The following is a 20,636-nucleotide window of genomic DNA, read 5'->3' on the forward strand; positions in this document are numbered from 1 at the left end:
CATGTCAGGAACGAAGCTGACGTTCCATTAAGAAAAAAAAAAAAAAAAGAGTAAGAGGGGAAAAGGCACCAGAATTCAAACGGAGCTTTAAATTCCAGACAGGGCCAGCGTCGGGAGCACGTAGGAGGCGCCCCTCGGAAAGGAGCCGGAGACCCGGCTGACTTCGCACTTGAGCTCCAGCCCCGTGGACATTTCCTGTTCTGCGTCTGGAAATTCAAGCTGAAAGTTACAAAACATCCTTTTCCCTGGAACTAAGCGCTTGGTTGGGAGACCATGCCCTCCCCTTCCTTCCTCGGAACTCCTCCCTGATCGCCCCGTGGCTTCCCCAGGAGAGATGCGAAATCAGCAGTAGCAGGTGGTGCAGAAGGGAGAGGGGAGCGACCCTGGGGACCGACTCTGGGGACCCCCGCCGAAGAGGTAGGAAACGGGGGACTGCACGTTCCTGAGGCCACTTCACACTTATTGAGCAAAACGAGGTGCTGTCGTTTAAGCCCGGGGCTGAGGTGTTTCCCTCGCTTGGGTATGCGCCGGGTGGTGGGTGGACTGGCCTCGAATCTGGAATAAGTTCAGACATTCCTTTTGCCTCTCTCTTTCCAAGTTGAACTTTAATTCTTGGGTCTCTGGAACCACATATTTTGTTTGGTGTGGGAGGTATTAAATGGCAGAATTCTAGGAAGTAAATATTGTGAATCCCTGATTTTGCTCTTTTCTTTATTTTCTTTTCTCTTTTCTTTTCTTTTCCCTTTGCTTCTGTCTTCTCTTCTCTCTTTCTTTCCGCCCCTGAAATGCCCAGGAGCAGTCATAAATACCTTCATCTGGGAATAGATTTCGGGAGAAGTGAGAAGGGGACAGGGCTGGGAAAAGCATTCTCACCACGGTGAACTGGGCACGACTGTTTTCTGGGACCTGGGCCATGTGTTCTTCAGGCCCAGATGCTCTCTCCGTCCCTTCCTTCTGCCCACTGCCATGGGGACAACTATCTTGAGTTGTTTCTCCAGGTGCAGGGATGTGGCACAGACCCTGGTCAGGGCCCTTGAGCATCAGTGCCCTGCATTTATGGACAGAACTCAAGTGCTGTCTTAAACGTTTCTGTCTGGGGCAGAGCTAACTTGGTCTACCCAGGAGCCTGCGTGCAGCCTTTGGCTTCGTGAGAGACACCCGGCAGTCGGTCTCTGGAAGGCCAGCCTTGGCAATACACGCGCTGACATTGGACTTGCTCAGAGAACTCAGCATGGCTTCTGCATAAGGAGTACTCAGCTGGGTTCACGTTTATTATATACATTTATTTCTCTTAGAAAATGGCTTTTGAACTTAAACAACGTCTTGTGTGGCTGGGCGCAGTGGCTCACACCTGTAATCCCAGCACTTTGGGAGGCCGAGGCGGGCAGATCACTTGAGGTCAGGAGTTCGAGACTAGCCTGGCCAATATGGTGGAACCCCATCTCTACTAAAAATATGAAAATTAGCTGGGCATGGTGGCAGGCATCTGTAATCCCAGCTACTCAGGAGGCTGAGGCAGGAGAATTATTTGAACCGGGAGGTGGAGGTTATAGTGAGCTGAGATCACGCCACTGCACTTCAGTCTGGGCAACCGAGCAAGACTCTGTCTCAAAAAAGAAAAGAAAAAGAAAAGAAAACATCTTATGATCTAAGGACATCCTTGCTCTTTGGAAGGGATGCAGGTCCCCTTTGTGGAGTTCAACGTGGAGCCTGGGGGCACCAGGAGCCTCCTCCTCCCACTTCCAACTAAGTAGCTCCATCTGTACCTGACTTTTATGTCGAGGTTCCCAGTTAAAAAGCATGCTTTTAAAACAATTTGCATAACTGCTGACCTGCAACAAGCAGTGCTTTGCCTAGACTGAAAATGACTGCTTATGGAACAAAGTTGATTGACGGAGGGATTTCAGCTTGCCCCTGTCTAGGCTCTTACTCCATTCTCCCATCCGCCTCCTTTAGTGATCGCCTTCTGCCCTGGGGAACCCGCTGGAGGTGGGAGTGCCAACCAGGCTCAGCGAGCGAGCTGTTCCATCTCAGGCACCTGACCTCTCATGCAGGGACAGACAAGGGGCAGAGCCCCAGAGAGCTGATATTACAACTCGGCCTCTCTCTCCAAGTCTTTTCTGAATTTGTCCTTCTAATTGTGCTCACGGTTATGAACTACATGATCAATAATTGTAACAGCTAATTATTGATCTTCCTTTATGATAACAGATTACTTATTGAGCCAGGCATGGGGCTGAGCACATTACACAGATGAGCTCATGGAATCCTCACAAAGCCCCATAAGGTAGCTTTTGGCATGACCCCCACTCTGCTGTGTGGAGTGGAAAGGAAGAGCCACTGAGTGACTGGCTTGAGGGCACCCTGCCACTGAGTGGTGAAGGTGGGGCTGGGGCCCCCTCCCCCTGAGTCTGAGCCATACTGCCTTGAATATTTTTGCAGCCCTGTTTGACAGAAATAAGAAGGATATTGTTGTGAGTGTGGCTTTTTCGTATTTTGTCAAAGAATGCCCCTGAGAATAGGCTGGGAGGAGCAGGGTCACGGGGTCAGGACGGAATGTTCTGTGGGAAGGAAGAGTGCTCCTAAGAATAAGTGGAGTTAGGATTCTTGTCCAAACTGCATCTCTGACAAACATCACTTTTTCTCTGAGAGGTGGTATAGTTTTTGTTTGTTTGTTTTATTTTTTAGATACAGGGTCTTGCTGTGTCATCCAGGCTGGAGTGCAGTGGCACAGCCCTAGCTCACTGCAGCCTCGACCTCCTGGGCTCAAGTGATCCCCCCACCTGAACCTCCCCAGGAGCTGAAACTACAGGCATGCACCACTACGCCTGGCTATTTTTTGTAAATTTTTTAATTTTTGTGTAGAGATGGGGGTCTCTCTGTATTGCCCAGGCTGGTCTTGAACTCCTGGTCTCAAGCGATCCTCCTGCCTCAGCTGCCCAAAGTGTCAGGATTACAGGTGTGAGCCACTGTGCCGTACGGAGGTGGTAAGGTTCAATGGGAAAGTGCCAGGCTCTGTAGCCAGACTGCCTGGGTTCACATCTCAGCTCTGCCACATTTTAGCTTGGTCATCTTGGGCAAATTACACAAACCTGTGTGCCTCAGTTTCTTCAAAATAATATCCTCTGGAGAAGGATGATAATAACAGTACCTATTTCACAAAGATATCATGAAGATAAGATTAGTTAATCCACATGAAGCATTTAGAATTGCATCTGGCATATGATAAACACTCAATAAATATGTTATGTGTAAAAGAGGTTGTTGTGTTAACCCAAGGAAAAGTAGTTTGGGAGCAGTCTGGAAATAAGAAGTCAGTGGTGTTTGAAACTATAAAATGCACGCCAACAAATGCAATGTAATTTCAATTTGAGCTGGGGAGAGGAGGATTGTGCTTGGACCCCAGCTAGGAAGGACCCTGGGAGACAGCCTAGGACCTTCGGGGAAGAGCTTAGCTGTTCTCCCCGAGATAAAACTGAAAACAACAACAACAACCACAACAACAACAACAAAACTAGTCTTTAGGGTTGGCATTGCCAAATTACATCCTCGCATTAAATGAAGTAAGTGTAGGCTGGGCGTGGTGGCTCATGCCTATAATCCCAGCACTTTGGGAGGCTGAGGCAGACAGATAACTTGAGGCCAGAAGTTTGAGACCAGCCTGGCCAACGTGGTGAAACCCCATCTCGACTAAAAATACAAAAATTAGCTGGGTGTGGTGCCAGGTGCCTGTAATCTCAGCTACTCCAGAGGCTGAGGCAGGAGAATTGCTTAAGCCCAGGAGGCAGAGGTTGCAGTGAGCCAAGATTGTGCCACTGCACTCCAGCCTGAGTGACAGAGCAAGACTCTGTTTCAAAATAACAACAAAGAAAAGAAAGAAAAGAAAAGAAAAGAAAAAAAGAAAGGAAGGAAGGAAGGAAGGAAAAAAGAGGGAAAGGAAAGGAAAGGAAAGGAAAAGAAAATGGTATAAGTGTAATTTATTTACCTTTGTAGTTGTGGAAATGAGTCCCACCTCTGACCTAATGTTATATAAAGCAAAAATATGGTTTTTTCTTGTTTTTTTTTTTTTTTTCAATGCCATCGGCTGAACCACTTGTATTTTTGGAAGGATGACTTTAGGATTTCAAACTGAGATATGAAATTTAAGAGCTAAATGTAGCTGATTTAAAACAACAACAACAACAACAACAACAAAAAAAAACAGGAGATCATGACTTACAAAAGAATTCTGTGGCTTTTTCAAAGAACAAATTTGTGAGCTCAGCCTGAGTCTGGTTTACATGTATAATGATCTTGAAACTAGTTTGCCAACTTTTACTTGAAGTAAAAGTAGATGAGAAATAAATCAATGGCTGACTATGACCCAGGCATTGCGCTAAGTGCTTCCCGTGCATCACGTCATTTGTTTAATCCTCATGGCCACCTGTCAGGTGAATACTATTATTATCCCGTTTGCAAATAGCGATAGCAAGGTTTAGAGAAGGAGACAAAATGCACAAAAGCAGACAGCTCGTAAGCATTGGAGTTGGCATTCTAATTTAGGGCTATCTAATTTGGGTATGAGTGCTTAAACCCAACATTATAGTTCTAGTAAATCTAATAATTCCCGGCTTAAGCCATTTGTGTCTGTTTGAAGAGTACTGCACATAGAAGCGATGGACAAGAGTCATAACTCTTGCAACATGGGCACAGCGCTAGTGTGGGCAAAACACGCTTAGGCATTTTGGAGAGCAGAGTTTGGAAGACTCAGAGGAGGGCACCGGGCAGGAGAGGCACGGCGTAATTGCATCTGAGCAAGGAAACTGCTCCAGGCAGCTCCAGGTGTAGGTAAAATCGTGAAGCAAGTTGCCTTCTTCACCTTTCTCTGTGCTCTCCTAGAGGCTTCCCTGCTCATCCCAGGCCGCTCAGGATATCGGGGATATCTTTTTGTTTTTTCCAGAGATCTCAGTCACGCTCTAACAAGACAGAGACGATCCCAGCTGTGGACTCACACCAAGCCCTGCTCTGCAATAAATACCCTCCATCTCTCATATCCAGAATTGATCCTCTTTTTTTTTTTATTTGGTCCATCAGAACCCCCTTTAACCAGCACTTGATATTTAGCAAACTGTTTGAAAGTAATCAATGAATTCATACACTGGTGCAGCTCTCTTGGGGGACTTTTAGGCTTCAGTGTGACAGTGACTAGGGGAGATGCACTTAGGGCAGGGAGATTCCCAGGAAACCCCTGGCCACATGCCACCGTGGTTATCTGTTCCCTGGCGGGAAAGGCACTCTCCTTTCTGATGGTTGAGGTCCGGACCGCAGGCTCTTGCTGTGTTCCTTCATAAAGAGGCTGCTTACCTGAATTTTCAGAACAATTCCTAGCACCAGCTCTTCAGGGACAGCGCCTGGCAGCAGTAGGAAGCGGGTGTGATGTTCTTCCTGGGTGCCCAGAGCCCTCTCCCTCTTTCCTTTTTCTTGGTGGCCCCTCTCCCACCCCATTCCCAGCCTCTCCCAGGCTCCCCTTCCTTCCTCCCTCACCTCCAGGAAAGCCTTGAGGCTCTTAATTCAGGCCAGGGGGGGGGGGGGGGGGGGGGGGGGCCTTCATCAGGGACAAGCCTGGAGGCTCTAATTCACACCTCTCTAACAACCCTTACACTGGCCAGATGGGTGGCTGGCTAACACTAGAATCAATTTTTTTTTTTTTTTTTTTTTTTTTTTTTTTTTTTTGCTTGGATAACAATGAGGACATGGAATGTTTATTTTTTTTTTTTTTTTTAAAAAAAAAAAAAAAAAAAAATAAAAGAATCAAATTATTTTGCTGGAAACAAGAGGACAATGGAATTTAGGAATCAGCAGTTCTGGGAGAGTTTTTTAAAATGTTGGAATTCGGGTCTTCCTTTGACGTCCCTGCCTCAAATAATACACTGTAAACCGTTCTCATTCGTGGCCCATCAGTCATTGCGCAGGGTCCTCGTTTAATAAGTAGGGGGAACTGGGGAAAGGAAGGGAAACCTGTTGCTCATCCCAGGCCTCCCAAGATTTTGGGGATGGCAGAGAGGGGAAGGCTTCCACACCTTCTGCACTTTCAGTCTTCTAGAGGCAACCAGATACCTTCTTCTTTAGCTTCAGCCTGTTTGTTTGTTTGGTTGTTGTTGTTTTTCTTCTAGACAGTCTTGCTCTGTCACCCAGGCTGGAGTGCAGTGGTGCGATCTCGACTCACTGCAACCTCCGCCTCACAGATTCAAGCGATTCTCCTGCCTCAGCCTGCTGAGTAGCTGGGATTACAGGCACCTGCCACCACACCCAGCTAATTTTTGTAGTTTTGGTAGAGACGGGGTTTCACCATGTTGGCCAGGCGGGCTGGTCTTGAACTTCTGACCTCAGGTGATCCGCCCTCCTCGGCCTCCCAAAGTGCTGAGGTTATAGGTGTGAGCCACATGCCCGGCCATAAGCCTGTATTTTTAAAATGAGCTTCCAGATGATGCAAGCAGAAAGGACGAGTTGCAAAAGCAGACACAATACAGAACAAAATGCCCCAAGGTGGCAGGGAGGGCTTGGTATGTTTATTATGCAACGAAGGACTCTCCTGGCCCTTGGAACTTTCCATAGTTTGACTTTCTGGTTAATCATTACCATCTGCATGGCTGCTGGCAGCCAAGGCTTTGCTTGGCCTGCCGGACCTGGCAGTCGCGTTGCTGGCCAGCCTGAGGGCTGCAGTAGCCATAGTTAGCTGCGATGCCCCCTCGAGTTTCCTGCAGGAACAAGCAGGGGTGCCTGCGACCTGCTGACGCAGCCTGGCGGGGAGTGGCTTGCCTTATGCCTGCCTCCTTGTCTCTCACAGCTAGCTCTCCAGGGCCTGTCTGGTTTTTGTAGTCTCACGTTTCCTTTTCCAGCACACTTGTGTGTGTGTCTGCATACCACGTGAGAACACAGCCTGCTCTCTTCCTTGGAGTGGCTGGATTTCCAGCAGGCACCGCACGTGCTTGTTCAGATGCAAGGATACGTCATGGAAAAGAGAGGCCTGGATAGATGTATCTTAGTTCATACACAGCTGTCAGGACTTGAGGCACGCATCAGCCGAGCCTGGGAAAAAGCATGAGATCTGCTTTTAGAATCATGAGCACCAGAGCTGAAAGGGATCTTACTCTCTATTCGAAACCCTTCACTTCACAGCTTTGGAAAATGAGGCTCAGAGAGGTGGGGAGTTGCCCTGGGTCACTGAGCAAGGTCCAGGGGTCCTTCTATTTCTTGAAACCAGACTGGTCATGTGGAGAGTCTTGAGAGGGAGCTAAAGTAACATGGGTGCTGGATTTTTCCATTTGGCCTTGGAAATCACTCTCCACCGTTTTCTACCCGCGCTGTGTCTGGGAGGCTGGCCAGGCTGGCACCCTTACATCTGGCTTCCAGGTAGATTTAGCCAGAGGAGGGCACCTGCAGGTAGGTTTAGAGGGAGGGGAGTGTGCCATGAAGGATTTAGTCCACTTCTTCCTTTCCCGCTGCTTCCATGGGCTGGTGGCGTCCCCTGACTGAAGGCCAGGACTCCTGTCAGCAACCACCCCCTGCACTCAACTCTCTCCCCTGACCCTTCAGGCCTAAGGCAGTGACAGCATCTCCTACAGTGGGCAGCCCTGGGCTACGCTGCCGTCTCCTGTGGCCTCCCAAATCCTCCTCAGACCTTTGTAAATAGTCCCTTTATTAAACCCTCAAGCCAAAGAATGTTACCTGCTGGGCTTCTGACGGAAAGAATGGATCCTGACCCACCTGACAGGTGGCTTTGTTTGTTAGCATAAAAGAGAAAATCTGTGGGAAAGGAAGATGTCCCTGAAATTTAGGAAGAGGGTGTGTCAGTCTCCTGTGGCTGCTCTAACAAATGACCACGAACTTTGTAGCTTAAAACAGAACAAAACCAGAAATGCATTCTCTCCCAGTTCTGGAGGCGAGAACTGGAGTTGACCGGCCGGTACTCCCTCCAGTGGCTCCAGGAAATCATCTGGTCCTTGTCCCTTGCCTCTTTTGGTGTCTGGTGGCTGCCAGCATTCCTTGACTTGTGGCCATATCCTTCTGATGTTGACCTCCGTGGTGACATTGTGTGTATGAAATCTTCCTTTGCCTCTCTTGCATAATGACGCTTGGGGTTGCATTTAAGGCCCACCCAGATAATTCAGGATAGTCTCCCTCTCTCAGAAATCCTTAATTTCATCACATTAGCAAATACAGTAAGATATTTACAAATAATAAAACATTGTTCCAAATAAGATAACCTGGCTGGGCACTGTGGCTCATGCCTGTGTGGTGGCTCATGCCTGTAATCCCAGTGCTTTGGGAGGCCAAAGAAGGAGGATTGCTTGAGCCCAGGAGTTCAAGATTAGCCTGGGCAACACAGTGAGACCCCTGTCTCTACAAAAAAAAAAAAAATTACCCGGGCGTGGTAGCACACGACTGTAGTCCCAGCTACTTGGAAGGCTGAGGTAGGAGGATCGCTTGAGCTCAGGAGGTCAAGGCTGTAGGAAGCTATGATTGCACCACTGCCTCCAGCCTGGGCAGCAGAGCATGACTCTGTCTCCAAAACAAAAGAATAAGATAACGGTAACCTTTACAGGTTCCAGAGATTAGGACCTGATAAATTTGTAGTCATTATTCAGCCTCCTGCAGAGGGTGAGAGAGGCACATCAGAGTTCCTTCAGGACATCTCTAATGGCACACATTTATGGATACTCTTATGCTTGACAAAAGTAGTGACCAGTCTCTGCGGGGAGATACATTTTTGAGGATTCTGTTCAGCTCCAAACTCTCTAATTCTCTTATCTTTGTGGCTGGCAGCCAGATATCATTGTGACGGTCCCATTCTGAAGCCAGCTGATTTGTCACCAGGCAAAGCACTCAGAGAAGACAACATAGTGGGCTGCAATGAGGACACAAAAATTGTGGAAGGGCCCAGCATGGGGACATTTAGGGCGTGGAAGTCATTTGACTCAAGGGTTGGATCCTAGAGGACAAAAATTGAGAGGCCCTAAGAAATGACCTAGCTCTGCCACCTCGTTTACCAGGCAGGGAAAATTAGCCCTGGAGTGGGAATTTCCTTACCCACCACTGGTCAGCGACAAGGCCCGGACTAAAACAGAAGTCTTGGCACTCAATCTAAGGACTTCTCCACCGTGCCTCCCTATCACGCCTTCCCACCAACTGGCCTCCTCTCCAGCATCTGTGAGAATTCTTTGTAGGAATTCTACCCCCAATAGTTTCATTTACTGAAAGGCATTGGGAATGTACTCGATGTCAAGTCTGTGATGCAGCATGAAAGAGGAAACAACACTGGGGATGGTGGCTTCGCTCAGTGCAACTCACAGTGCCAGTTCTCGACAAGATCAGGAGACTGGGCTGGAACAGAAAGCCACACACAGCTTCCTTCATGCAGAAAGTCTTGCTGTGGAGGCCAGGCAGGGGAGCAGCAGTGCTTAGTGAGGCAACTGGCTTACCTTCTGCCACAGGCTCCTTATCTCAGCACTGGCCAGTGTGATGGTCCCTGGCTGGAGAACGCCAGGAAGAGCATTGCCTCACTGCTGCTTGAGCAAACCCACCCCCCAAATAGGGCATGGTGATAGAAGAATACGCCAGAGAACACCACAGTCCCTCTGTCCAGATCCCATCTAGACAATAGAGCTCAGATTGGGAGCCTTTCTTTCTTTCTTTCTTTCTTTTTTTTTTTTTGAGATGGAGTTTCGTTCTTGTTGCCCAGGCTGGAGTGCAATGGTGCGATCTCGGCTCACTGCAACCTCTGCCTCCCGGGTTCAAGCGATTCTCCTGCCTCAGCCTCCAAAGTAGCTGGGATTACAAGCATGTGCCTCCCTGCCTGGCTAATTTTGTATTTTTAGTAGAGATGGGGTTTCTCCATGTAGGTGAGCCTGGTCTCAAACTTCTGACCTCAGGTGATCTGCCCGCTTCAGCCTCCCAAAGCGCTGGGATTATAGGCATGAGTCACTGCACCCGGCCTGGGAACCATTCTTTAAGGGAGGTAATGATATTCTAGAGATCTTCCTGTAGTTTTGTGAAGATTAGAAGAGGCTGGGTGTGGTGGCTCACACCTTTAATCCCAACACTTTGGGAGGCTGAGGCAGAGGGAGCCCTTGAGGCTAGGAGTTCAAGACCAGCCTGGGCAATATAGTGAGACTCCCCATCTCTCCAGAAAATTAAAAAAAAAATTAGTTGGGTGTGGTGGCACGTGCCTGTAGTCCTAGCTACTTGGGAGGCTCAGGCAGGAGGATCACTTGAGCCTGGGAGGTCAAGGCTACAGTGGAGCCTCGGCTTCCCAAAGTGCTGGGATTATAGGTGTGAGCCACCATGCTTGGCTACATAAATTATTTGGAATTCCATCATGGACATTTATCTCTTCTCTTCATTTATTTATTTGTTTAATCATTAACTTATATTTGTAGGGACTTGTGGATTTCTTTTAATATTTTGAGTTGTAATCAAATACTGATATATTAATTTTGTTGCTCAAATTGTTCCAGCTTCACCCATTGAGCGCTCTCTCATTTGGCTTCTGTGTCCCTTTGCTAGACCCCATTATTGTGGGACTTGGTGTTGTATTTGTGTTTTGAGCACTTTTTTTTTTAGCCTTCTGGTTCTACAAGATACTCCAGGCTCATCTTAAATGTTCCCTGACCAAGTCCTAGAATCAGCCATTTCTTCAAGTATCCCTGGTTCCTTTCGTTGGTGCATGGTGCTGAAAACCAAAATCTTGGTGCTAGATGTGCTTGTTGATACTGGGGTGCCATTGGTTCTAGGCCCTCTCAGCTGATAGGGCAATGAGATATATGTATGTGTGCTGACTTCTCTTTTTTTTTTTTTTTGGCGGGGGGACTGAGCTCACTCTCTGTCACCCAAGCTGGAGTGCAGTGGCACAATCTTAGCTCACTACAACCTCCGCCTCCCAGTTTCAAGTGATTCTCCTGCCTCAGCCTCCTGAGTAGCTGGGATTACAGGCACCTGCCAACACGCCCGGCTAATTTTTGTATTTTTAGTAGAGATGTTTTACCATGTTGGCCAGGCTGGTCTCCAATTCCTGACCTCGTGATCTGCCTGCCTCGGGCTCCTGAAATGCTGGGATTACAGGCGTGAGCCACTGCACTCAGCCCGTGTGTGCTGACTTCTATGTGTAACCATCTGTATCTATATTAAACTAAACATGAATTCATACTGATGTCTGCAGCTCTAATTCATTATCATATGGGTCACTCTAGACCTCCCCTAGCTTACCTGTAACTTTCCACTACAACCTGAAACCTGGCTCCCACCATCTGCCATTCATCCACTCAATTGTTCAACTGCAATGTATACATATAGTGGTATTAGAGTTGTTAATGTGGATCCCCATGAGAAACAACTTTATCAACCAGATGACAGTGCTTACGTACAGTTTCTTTCACCTTTCGTCTTAACGGACTCCACTAATTCCTGAAGTTACTTAGGTCAACAGTTTTTCCCTATACCATCTTCAGTGCAGTTGTTTTATATATTTGTAATACAGTTAGATTGATTTGTCACAGTCTGCATTTCATCTGTATTTCCTCTGACTGCCTAAATAATTTTTCTTTGATTTGCATACATAAAGGTTAACTTTCTGTGTTGTAAAGTTCTATGTGTTTTGACAAATGCATAGTGTCCTGTTTCCACCATTATAGTATCATATAAAACAGTTTCACACCCTAAAAATCCCCTGTGGTTCACCTATTAAGACTTGCTGAGGAGTAACACCTAGGGGAGGAGAAGGACGGAAAGCAGGATTGGATAATAGAGCCTTCAGGCTGTGATGCAGGAAAAACAAAGTCTCTGCCTGCCGCATGGGGAGCAGCATAGCAAAGCTTGGACCTTAGAGGAGTACCCTGTTGGGCAGCAGTGGCCAGGACTTTATCCTACTGCCTTGCTCAGCCATTTTTTGGGGCTGCCAGAGAAGACTGATTTCAGCTCAAGAGAAGAGACAGACCCAGAAGGCATTAACAGCTGGAGGTTCTCAGCTAACCACATTCCTTGAAGCTGGGTTGCTAAGTCCTTTCTTGGAGAGAGATCTGAGTGCTGTAACTCTGGGTCTGCCAGAAATATCTCTGAGGATTCCAAGCAGGGGTTGGCTGACCACTGGTCAGGAATCCTGAGCAGAGGATTCCTCCATCACATGGGATTTGGGACCAGATGATCCCATTGGCCGCCTTCAGCCTACTTCAGTCCAGGTGATCCAGCCATTCCATTCCACACATTCAGCCCACTTTGCTCAAGCCTCTCCTTCCCTTCTTGCATTAACTATCTTATGCTCTACTGCATCCTAGAGGTAGGCTCAGAACACCTCCTTTTCCCCAGGGACCATTCCTGGAGGGCCAGAGAAGCCAGAAGACAGAGTCTAGGGCTGCCCGCACCTTTTTGATCCCAAATGTGGCTGTCTGCACCTTTTTGATCCCAAATACTCAAGAAAGTGGTTACAGTATCCATAGCAATATGGATCAAGGAGTTGAATGCACATAAAAAGCATAAAAAGTTTGTGACAATGGGCAAGAAAATGGAAACATTCTAAGCTAAGGCTTCAAAAACCAAATCTTTGTCTGAAATGTCTCCTCCCTGTGGAATGTGCAAAAAGCAAAACTCCCTACTGATCAGCACTCCCTACTGATCTATGCATATACCATACCTGGCAGGTACCGTCCTTTTATTTTCTTCCATCTTAACTCTCATTTTCATGGTGCTCCTGGATTTCCATTTGCAGGCACAGAGTCATTTTAGTGCAATTCTAATCTTTCTCCGCAGGAAGATGGAAAACTTTCAGACCTCTTAGAGAAAGCATGGCTCTGATGTTGTGCTCTATCTGTGCTTATTCTTCATTATATTTAGCTTGCTTAAGGTTAAAAGGCTGTTGTGTTTTGTTGTACCTTGGCAGCTCTCTCTGGCTTGCGAGTATCCTAAAGTCACTATATAGCCTCTAAGGACAGTCTTGACTTCTGAGCCAAAAGAACCTTTTATTTTACTTTGTCTGTCTTTAGAGATTTCCTTTGAATGTTTGCTTCTGTCCTGCAGCATTTTCAGGCTCTGTAGACCTTGATTGTTTTGCTCAGCCAGGGCATTTAAAAAAATATTCATGCTGTTATTTATTTATTTTTTTGAGACGGAGTCTCCCTCTGTTGTCCAGGTTGGAGTGCAATGGCGTGATCTCTGCTCACTACAACCTCCACCTCCCAGGTTCAAGCAATTCTCCTGCCTCAGCCTCCCAAGTAGCTAGGATTACAGGCGCCCACCACCACGCCTGGCTAATTTTTTTTGTATTTGTAGTAGAGATAGGGTTTCACCATGTTGGCCAGGCTGGTCTCAAACTCCTGACCTCAGGTGATCTGCCTGCTTCTGCCTCACAAAGTGCTGAGATTACAGGCAGGAGCCACCGCGCCTGGCCCATGCTGTTATTTTTACACAGTGAACCATGCATACTGATTTTAATTCCAAAGGCTCACAAATTAAAGAGCTTCCTTGAACCCTGGCCCTCAGGATTCTTGCAGTCTCCTGGTTTTTCTGTCTGCTTTGTCATTTCTCAGTGGAGTGACTAAAGCCAGAACCTGCTGGGTTAGCGAATGGAAATAAAGTATTGGTGGATGAACTCTTCCTGCCCTGCCCTTCCAAGACTAGACTGTGGGGTTGGAATCCATGTTTCAATACCCAAACACTGCACCAGCTCACGACTACAAAATTAGATGAGACCCAAAAAAATACAAAGAGTCAATATTCCAAGAAGATACTTGCGGTTACTGGGTCCAAGATGTTTGAATTATAGGTAGACTGTATCTCTGCCAGGGACTAAAATACTGCCAGGGCATAAAAAATAGCCTGTTTAAAAAAAATCAATAAAAATCTCAGAAAGGGCACACTGTCCTTGAACCATTATATACGAAAAGAAATGACAAGTAAATGGAACAAAACAATAGAAGTTTATAAACACAAATGCTTTTATTCCTCTCCCTGAAAATACAGACTGACACTGTACACTTGGCAGCTGTTTCCACAGCAGGGAAGCAGAGTCACAGGTCTGAAGCATGAGTTCTCTTCTGGAAACCACCTACTGATTATAGGTGACAGTTGCATCACCTTGAAATGGAGGAACAAAGACTTTTTTTTTTTTTTTTTGCCAGAAGTCGGCATTGCTAGCACAAAGTGTTAGAAAACAGTGACACACAGAGTGGCTGGTAGAACTGCAGAGGAATTTCTGAAAGTGAGCCTTAGGCAAAAGGTTGGAAACTTGTGCTGGAAACTTACCTTGTGATTAAGCATGTGACTCCCACCTGACTTAATTCTCTTCCAGTCCCAAGGGTTCCAAGGCCAGAGAAAGGTCCTGGTCTTGATTGCTGGCATGTTTACTCTTCCAATTACACTGAGATCAAATGCAAAGACAAACCATCAAAGGTAATTCTTTTCTTTGACATTGAATATACCTGGGATGGATTTTAAAGTAAAAATGTTTATTTCCTAGTGAAAAATAACAGATATGTAATCTTTGTATTTGGATTAAGTGTGAATGAAGGAAATAATGATCGAGGAAAGAACAAAGGACTAGGTGGTGGTGATGAAAGCTGAGTCCTGGTTCTGGCTTTGCTACTAACTATAACTTGGGCAAGTCTGTACTTCTGCTGCATAGAATATATTTACGTACTTCTTTTTTTGCTTGTTTGTTTTGGTTTTATTTCAAGACAGAGTTTCATTCTGTCACCCAGGCTGGAGGGCAGTGGCATGACCTCGGCTCACTGCAACTTTCATCTCCCAGGTTCAAGCAATTCCCCTGCCTCAGCCTCCCGAGTAGCTGGGGCTACAGGTGCGCACCACCACACCCGGCTAATTTTTGTATTTTTACTAGAGACAGGGTCTCATCATGTTGGCCAGGCTGGTCTCGAACTCCTGACCTCAAGAGATTCACCCGTCTTGGCCTCCCAAAGTGGCGGGATTATAGGCGTGAGCCACTGCACCCAGCCAACTTACTTCTTTACTTGTGTAAATGAAAGAAGGTGGAACTACATGGTCTCTGAGGGCCTTTCCAGCTCTGTTCTGTGAGTCCATTTCTTAGTTTTGATTTTTCATTGTTTAGGCAGTGCCAAAACAATAATGTCAGGTGGATTAGGGTACAGATTTGCAAGAGGTTCATCCTGAGGCTGGTAGCAGGCCCCAAAAAACTCTTACCTCATCCATCACTTTTGCAAAGATGAATTCACAGTAAGACAGACATCAAGGTAGGCATTCAGTATATATTTGTTGAATGAATGAATGAATGAATAACTCAGGCAGCCTTGAGGAGGAAGAGAAAGGAAACATTTTGCCAGAAGAAATACAAGAGGAAATGTATTTGGGACAGGGGATGGATTTGCTTGATAATAATGGTTGGGGGGCGGTTTTATAGACATTTTCAGCTGCAGCCGAAGTTTAGGCCTGGGCAGTATTAGGGTTAGGGCTAGTTTACAGAGCACTCCTTATCTATAGAGTAGGGTGAAATGATTGCTGGCAAGGCTGCTAAGAAATACAGTTCTTCCAGGTACAGGTGGCTTAACTACAAGATAATGGTACTCTTTTTCTCTTCAATTTAATAATGAGTATTAATTAGGATTTGATCTGGCTGAGTGTCATAGAAACTCAAAATAATAGTGACTAAATGATATATATGTTTATTTTTCTCTCCCGTAAAAGAAATCTGGGCCAGGCTTAATGGCTCATGCCTGTAGTCTCAGCTATTTGGGAGGCTGAGGCAGGAGGATCACTTGAGCCCAGGAGTTGGAGGTTGCAGTGAGCTATGATTACACCACTGCACTCTAGCCTGGGCGACAGAGTGACACCCTGTTAAAACAAAACAAAACAAAAAAGAATTCTGGGTGGGCAAGATAGGGCAGGTTCAAAGCCTCCATGGTTTCAGGGATTCAGGCTCCTTTAACCTCAGCACATGGCTTGTACTTCAAGATTAATTATGGCTGCTTGACAGCTGGTCCGAAGGTAGTGAGTTGTGTCAACTGATTGTCCACAGTCAGTTACAGATCAGACTCCTTATTCTACTCTATCCCCCTTCTCACTAATGCACTTGACAGGTCTTGAAAAATAATATGTGGCTGCTTGAATTCAGCGATCCCATCAGTATCACAGTCAGCAGGGAAAAGAAAAGACCAATAAAGGGCTCACCTCCGCACTCCCCATTCATGCCACTTCCTGGAAGTTGAACTTGACACTTCTATTTTCTTTTTTCCTTTTTTTGTATTTTTAGTAGAGACGGAGATTCACCCTGTTGGCCAGGCTGGTTTTGAACTCCTGACCTCAGGTGATCCACCCGCCTCAGCCTCCCAAAATGCTGGGATTACAGGCATGAGCCACCGCACCCAGCCTGACATTTCTATTTTCATCCCATTGACTAGAACCTAGTTACGTGGCCAAACCTAGGTGTAATGGAGACTGGGAAATGCACCTTTTCTTCATAATAGCTGTGTGCCTAGCTATCAGGGTTGGGTTTTGTTTATTTGTTTGTTTGTTTGTTTGTTTTACTTAGAGAGAAAGGGAGAAGTGATACTAGGAAATAGTAGCTTCTGCCACTTTGAGAGATGACAGACTTATTCCAACCACATGATGATGCCCCCATTGCTCAATTCCTTTGGCCTGTATCGCTTAATATTGCCCATCAGGGTCCATAGGAGCTATTTTTGGTATTATTTGATTTTAAAAGTAGTCCAAGTCCACACAGGACAACTGTGATGAGTAGTCGGCCGGGGGTGGGGGCGGGTGATGAAACCGAATATGACCATAAGAATAATATATGGGCTTCTGCTTCTGGGTATTATAGATGATTCTGGGTATTATGACCATTCCTGCAGAAAATAACTCTAAAATCTGGACATGATACACAAAGTGACTGCCTAAAGGAGCTGAAGAGAGGACACGCTTCTGCTGTTGCGTGTTGGCTTGGAGAACAGAGGATGAGGAGCCAAATAAGCAAGTCCTTCAGCCCCAGGCTCCTTGCACGGGGCTGCATGTAGGCTATGCATTCTGGGGAGTGAGGAGATCATGAATGCTGAAAATAAATGAAGGAATCCAGAAAAGCAAGAGTCAAAGAGGGCATCTGCAGGCCAAATCTCTGATCAACCCCTGACCCACATACACACAAAATACACTCAAAGCAGCTCAGCTAAAGACACAGATCTGCACTCAGACTAGAGCTGCCTCACCAGAAACAGAGCTCGCAGTTCAGGCCCAGCAAGAAAATTACCTGCAAAACAAAGGAAAAACAACACTCATCAGAGAAAAAGAACGGAATCTGAAATCTTCACAACTTAGCATTCATCATATCCAAGATTGAAACCCAAATTATGTGACATATTTAAAAACCAGGAAAATGGAACATAGTCTTAAGAGAAAAGTCAATCAAATCTGACCTGGAGATGAATAATATATTGAAACTTAAAAGGCAAGAATTTTAATTTTTGTTTTCTCGGTTTTTTTCTGTTTGTTTGTTTGTTTTTGTTTTTGCTTTTGAGATGGAGTCTTGCTCTGTTGCCCAGGCTGGAGTGCAGTGGTGCGATTTTGGCTCACTACAGCCTCTGCCTCCTGGGTTCAAGCAATTCTCCGGTCTCAGCCTTCCGAGTAGCTCGGACTACAGGCTCACGCCACCACGCCCAGCTAATTTTTGTGTTTTTAGTAGAGACAGGGTTTCACCACATTGGTCAGGCTGGTCTTAAACTCCTGACCTCAGGTGATCCACCCGCCTCGGCCTCCCAAAGTGCTGGGATTGCAGGCGTGAGCCACCGTGCACAGCCTTGTTTTCTGGGGTTTTTTTTGAGACAAGGTCTCACTCTGTCGCACAGGCTGGAGTGTAGTGGTGCGATCCCAGCTCACTGCAGCTTTAAACTCCTGGGCTCAAGCAATCCTTTTGCCTCAGCTAGCATGCTCGGCTAATTTTTAAATGTTTTTTGTAGACATGGGGTCTTGCTATGTTGCCTAGGCTGGTCTTAAACTCCTGGCTTCAAGCAATCCTCCCACCTTGGCCTCCCAAAGTGGTAGGATTATAGGTGTAAGCTCTCCTGCCCAGCCGGCAAGGGCTTTAAAGTGTTACGTTATTTTGTAGTTTTAGGAGGTTTTATAGCTCTCTACAATGAAGTTTAAAAATTAAGAAAAAAAAGCTTGTTTTTGATGAATCAAAATCTCAGCACAGAAATGGGACATTTCATCAGAGAAATAGATACAATGAAGAAGAGCCAAATGGAAAGCCCCCTTTTTTGGTTGCTCTCTTTCTGCTTTCAGGGTTTATATTAGCTTGACTTAGATGTGTCTTGGAGTGGACTTCGTTATGTCCATTCTACTTTGTGTTTGTCTAATATCTTGAATCTGCAAATCTCTGACTTTTATTACAGCTGGGAAGTGTTTGGTTATTATTTCTTTAAGTATTTTTTCTACTTGAGTTTCTTCTCTCCCTCTGAGATTTCAATTACATGTATGTTTGTTTGATATCATCTAACAAGTCTCTGAGATTTTGTTCATTATGTTCTAAATCTTCTTCCACTCTGTTACTCATTTTGAATAATTTTGATTGATCTGTCTTAAAATTTACTCTTTCCTTTAACAAGTCCACTTGGCTGTTAACTCCATCTGGTGAATTTTCTACTTAAGAAATTATGGCCGGGCGCGGTAGCTCACGCTTGTAATCCCAGCACTTTGGGAGGCTGAGGCTGGCGGATCACGAGGTCAGGAGATCTAGACCACCCTGGCTAACACGGTAAAACCCCGTCTCCACTAAAAATACAAAAAATTAGCCGGGCGAGGTGGCGGGCGCCTGTAGTCCCAGCTACTCAGGAGGCTGAGGCAGGAGAATGGCGTGAACCCCGGGGGGCGGAGCCTGCAGTGAGCCGAGATCGCGCCACTGCACTCCAGCCTGGGCGACAGCGAGACTCCATCTCAAAAAAAAAATAAATCAATAAAAAGAAATTATACTTTTCAGCTGTAGAATATACATGAAGAAGTACATTATCAACTGTAAATGGGCCATGAAAAGTTAAGGTTGAATTTTGTAATTTATAAATCAACTATTAAACATAGTGCAGAATAGCTGTAAAGCATCAGGACAATTAAAATAGAATATATCTTAAAATATTAAGTAATTTTTAAAGGTGGGAAATAAGAAATGAAGAAACAAATGTCAGAGGAGACAAATAGAAAACAAAATAAAATAAAAATGATAGACTATACCCAACCATTTCAAAAATTACATTAAGCATTTATGAGCTGAACACTCCAATTAAAAGATAGAGATTAATAATTGTTTTTAAATGGATACAAAAACAATTATAACATCTCACCAAAGAAGATACACAGATGCCAAAAAATTTGAAAAGCTGTTTAATAGTATATGTTATTAGGTAATTACAAATTAAAACAACAATGAGATACCACTACACATCTACTAGAATAGCCAAAATTCAAAATGCTAACAACACCAAATGCTGGTAAGGATGTGGAACAACGGAAACTGTCATTCATTGTTGATGGGAATGCAAAATGGTTTGGCCACTTTGAAAGACAGTTTTGACAGTTTCTTGCAAAACGAAACATACTTTTACCATATGATTCAACAGTCTTACTCCTGAGTATTTACCCAAATGAGCTGAAAACTTATGTCCACACAAAACCCTGCACATGGATGTTTATAGCAACTTTATTCATAATTGCCAAAAGCTGGAAGCAATCAAGATGTCCTTCAGTAGGCAAATGGATAAACTGTGATATATCCAGACAATGGAATATTATTCAGTGTTAAAAAGAAATGAGCTGTCAAGCCATGAAGACATGGAGGAATGTTAAATGCATATTACTAAGTGAAAAAAGCCAATTTGAAAGGGCTGTGTACTGGATGGGTCAAACTATAAGACATTCTGGAAAAGGCAAAACTATGGAGACAAAAAGACCAGTAGTTGCCAAGGGTTGGGCAGATGAAAGGATGAATAGATGGAACATAGAAGATTTTTAAAGGAATGCAACTATGCTATATGATATTGTCATGGTGGCTACATGTACATAAATACATTAGACATTTGTCAAAACTCATAGAATGTATAATACCAAGAGCAAACTCTAATGTAAACTATGGACTTTGGATAATAATGATACATCAGTGTAGGTTCATTGATTGTAACAAATGTACCACTCTGGTATGGAATGTTGATAGTGGAGAGGCCATATGTGTAGGGGTAGGGGGTGTGTGGGAACTCTCTGTACTTTCATCTCAATTTAGCTGTGAATCTAAAACTGCTCTAAAAAAATAAAATCCATTTTTTAAAAACCTAAATATAAACTATGTGCAAAGACATACTTTCAATATAAAGACAGAAGGAAACCAAATATAGATGGATAGAAAAAGATATATCATGTAAATAGTAAGCACAAGAAAGCTGGAGTGGCTACATTAGTATCAAATAAAAATAGATTTCTTAAAAAAAAGTATCATAAAAGATAAAGAAGGGCCCTTCAGAAGAAGAAAAGGAATAATTGATCAAGATGACATAAAAATTACAAATTTATTTGTGCCTAATAGTAGTCTCAAATTACATAAGGCAAAAACTGATAGAATGAAAGGAAGAAATAGGCAATTATAATTGGAAATTTTAATG

General features: G+C 44.9%; 1 protein-coding gene across 3 annotated transcripts in view; it reads left to right on the top strand.

Moving 5' to 3' along the window:
- Positions 1-235: 235 nt before the first annotated feature.
- The window catches only part of TACC1 (transforming acidic coiled-coil containing protein 1), a 129,185-nt gene continuing 108,784 nt past the window's right edge, over positions 236-20,636 (top strand). For all 3 annotated transcript variants that reach the window (XM_030817153.1, XM_012508498.2, XM_030817154.1), the window contains exon 1: positions 236-417. The gene's annotated coding sequence lies outside the window, so the exon portion shown is untranslated. The remainder of the gene's footprint in view (positions 418-20,636) is intronic.

The sequence above is a fragment of the Nomascus leucogenys genome, chromosome 8 (genome assembly GCF_006542625.1).
Source record: "Nomascus leucogenys isolate Asia chromosome 8, Asia_NLE_v1, whole genome shotgun sequence".
Classification (NCBI taxonomy): domain Eukaryota; kingdom Metazoa; phylum Chordata; class Mammalia; order Primates; family Hylobatidae; genus Nomascus; species Nomascus leucogenys.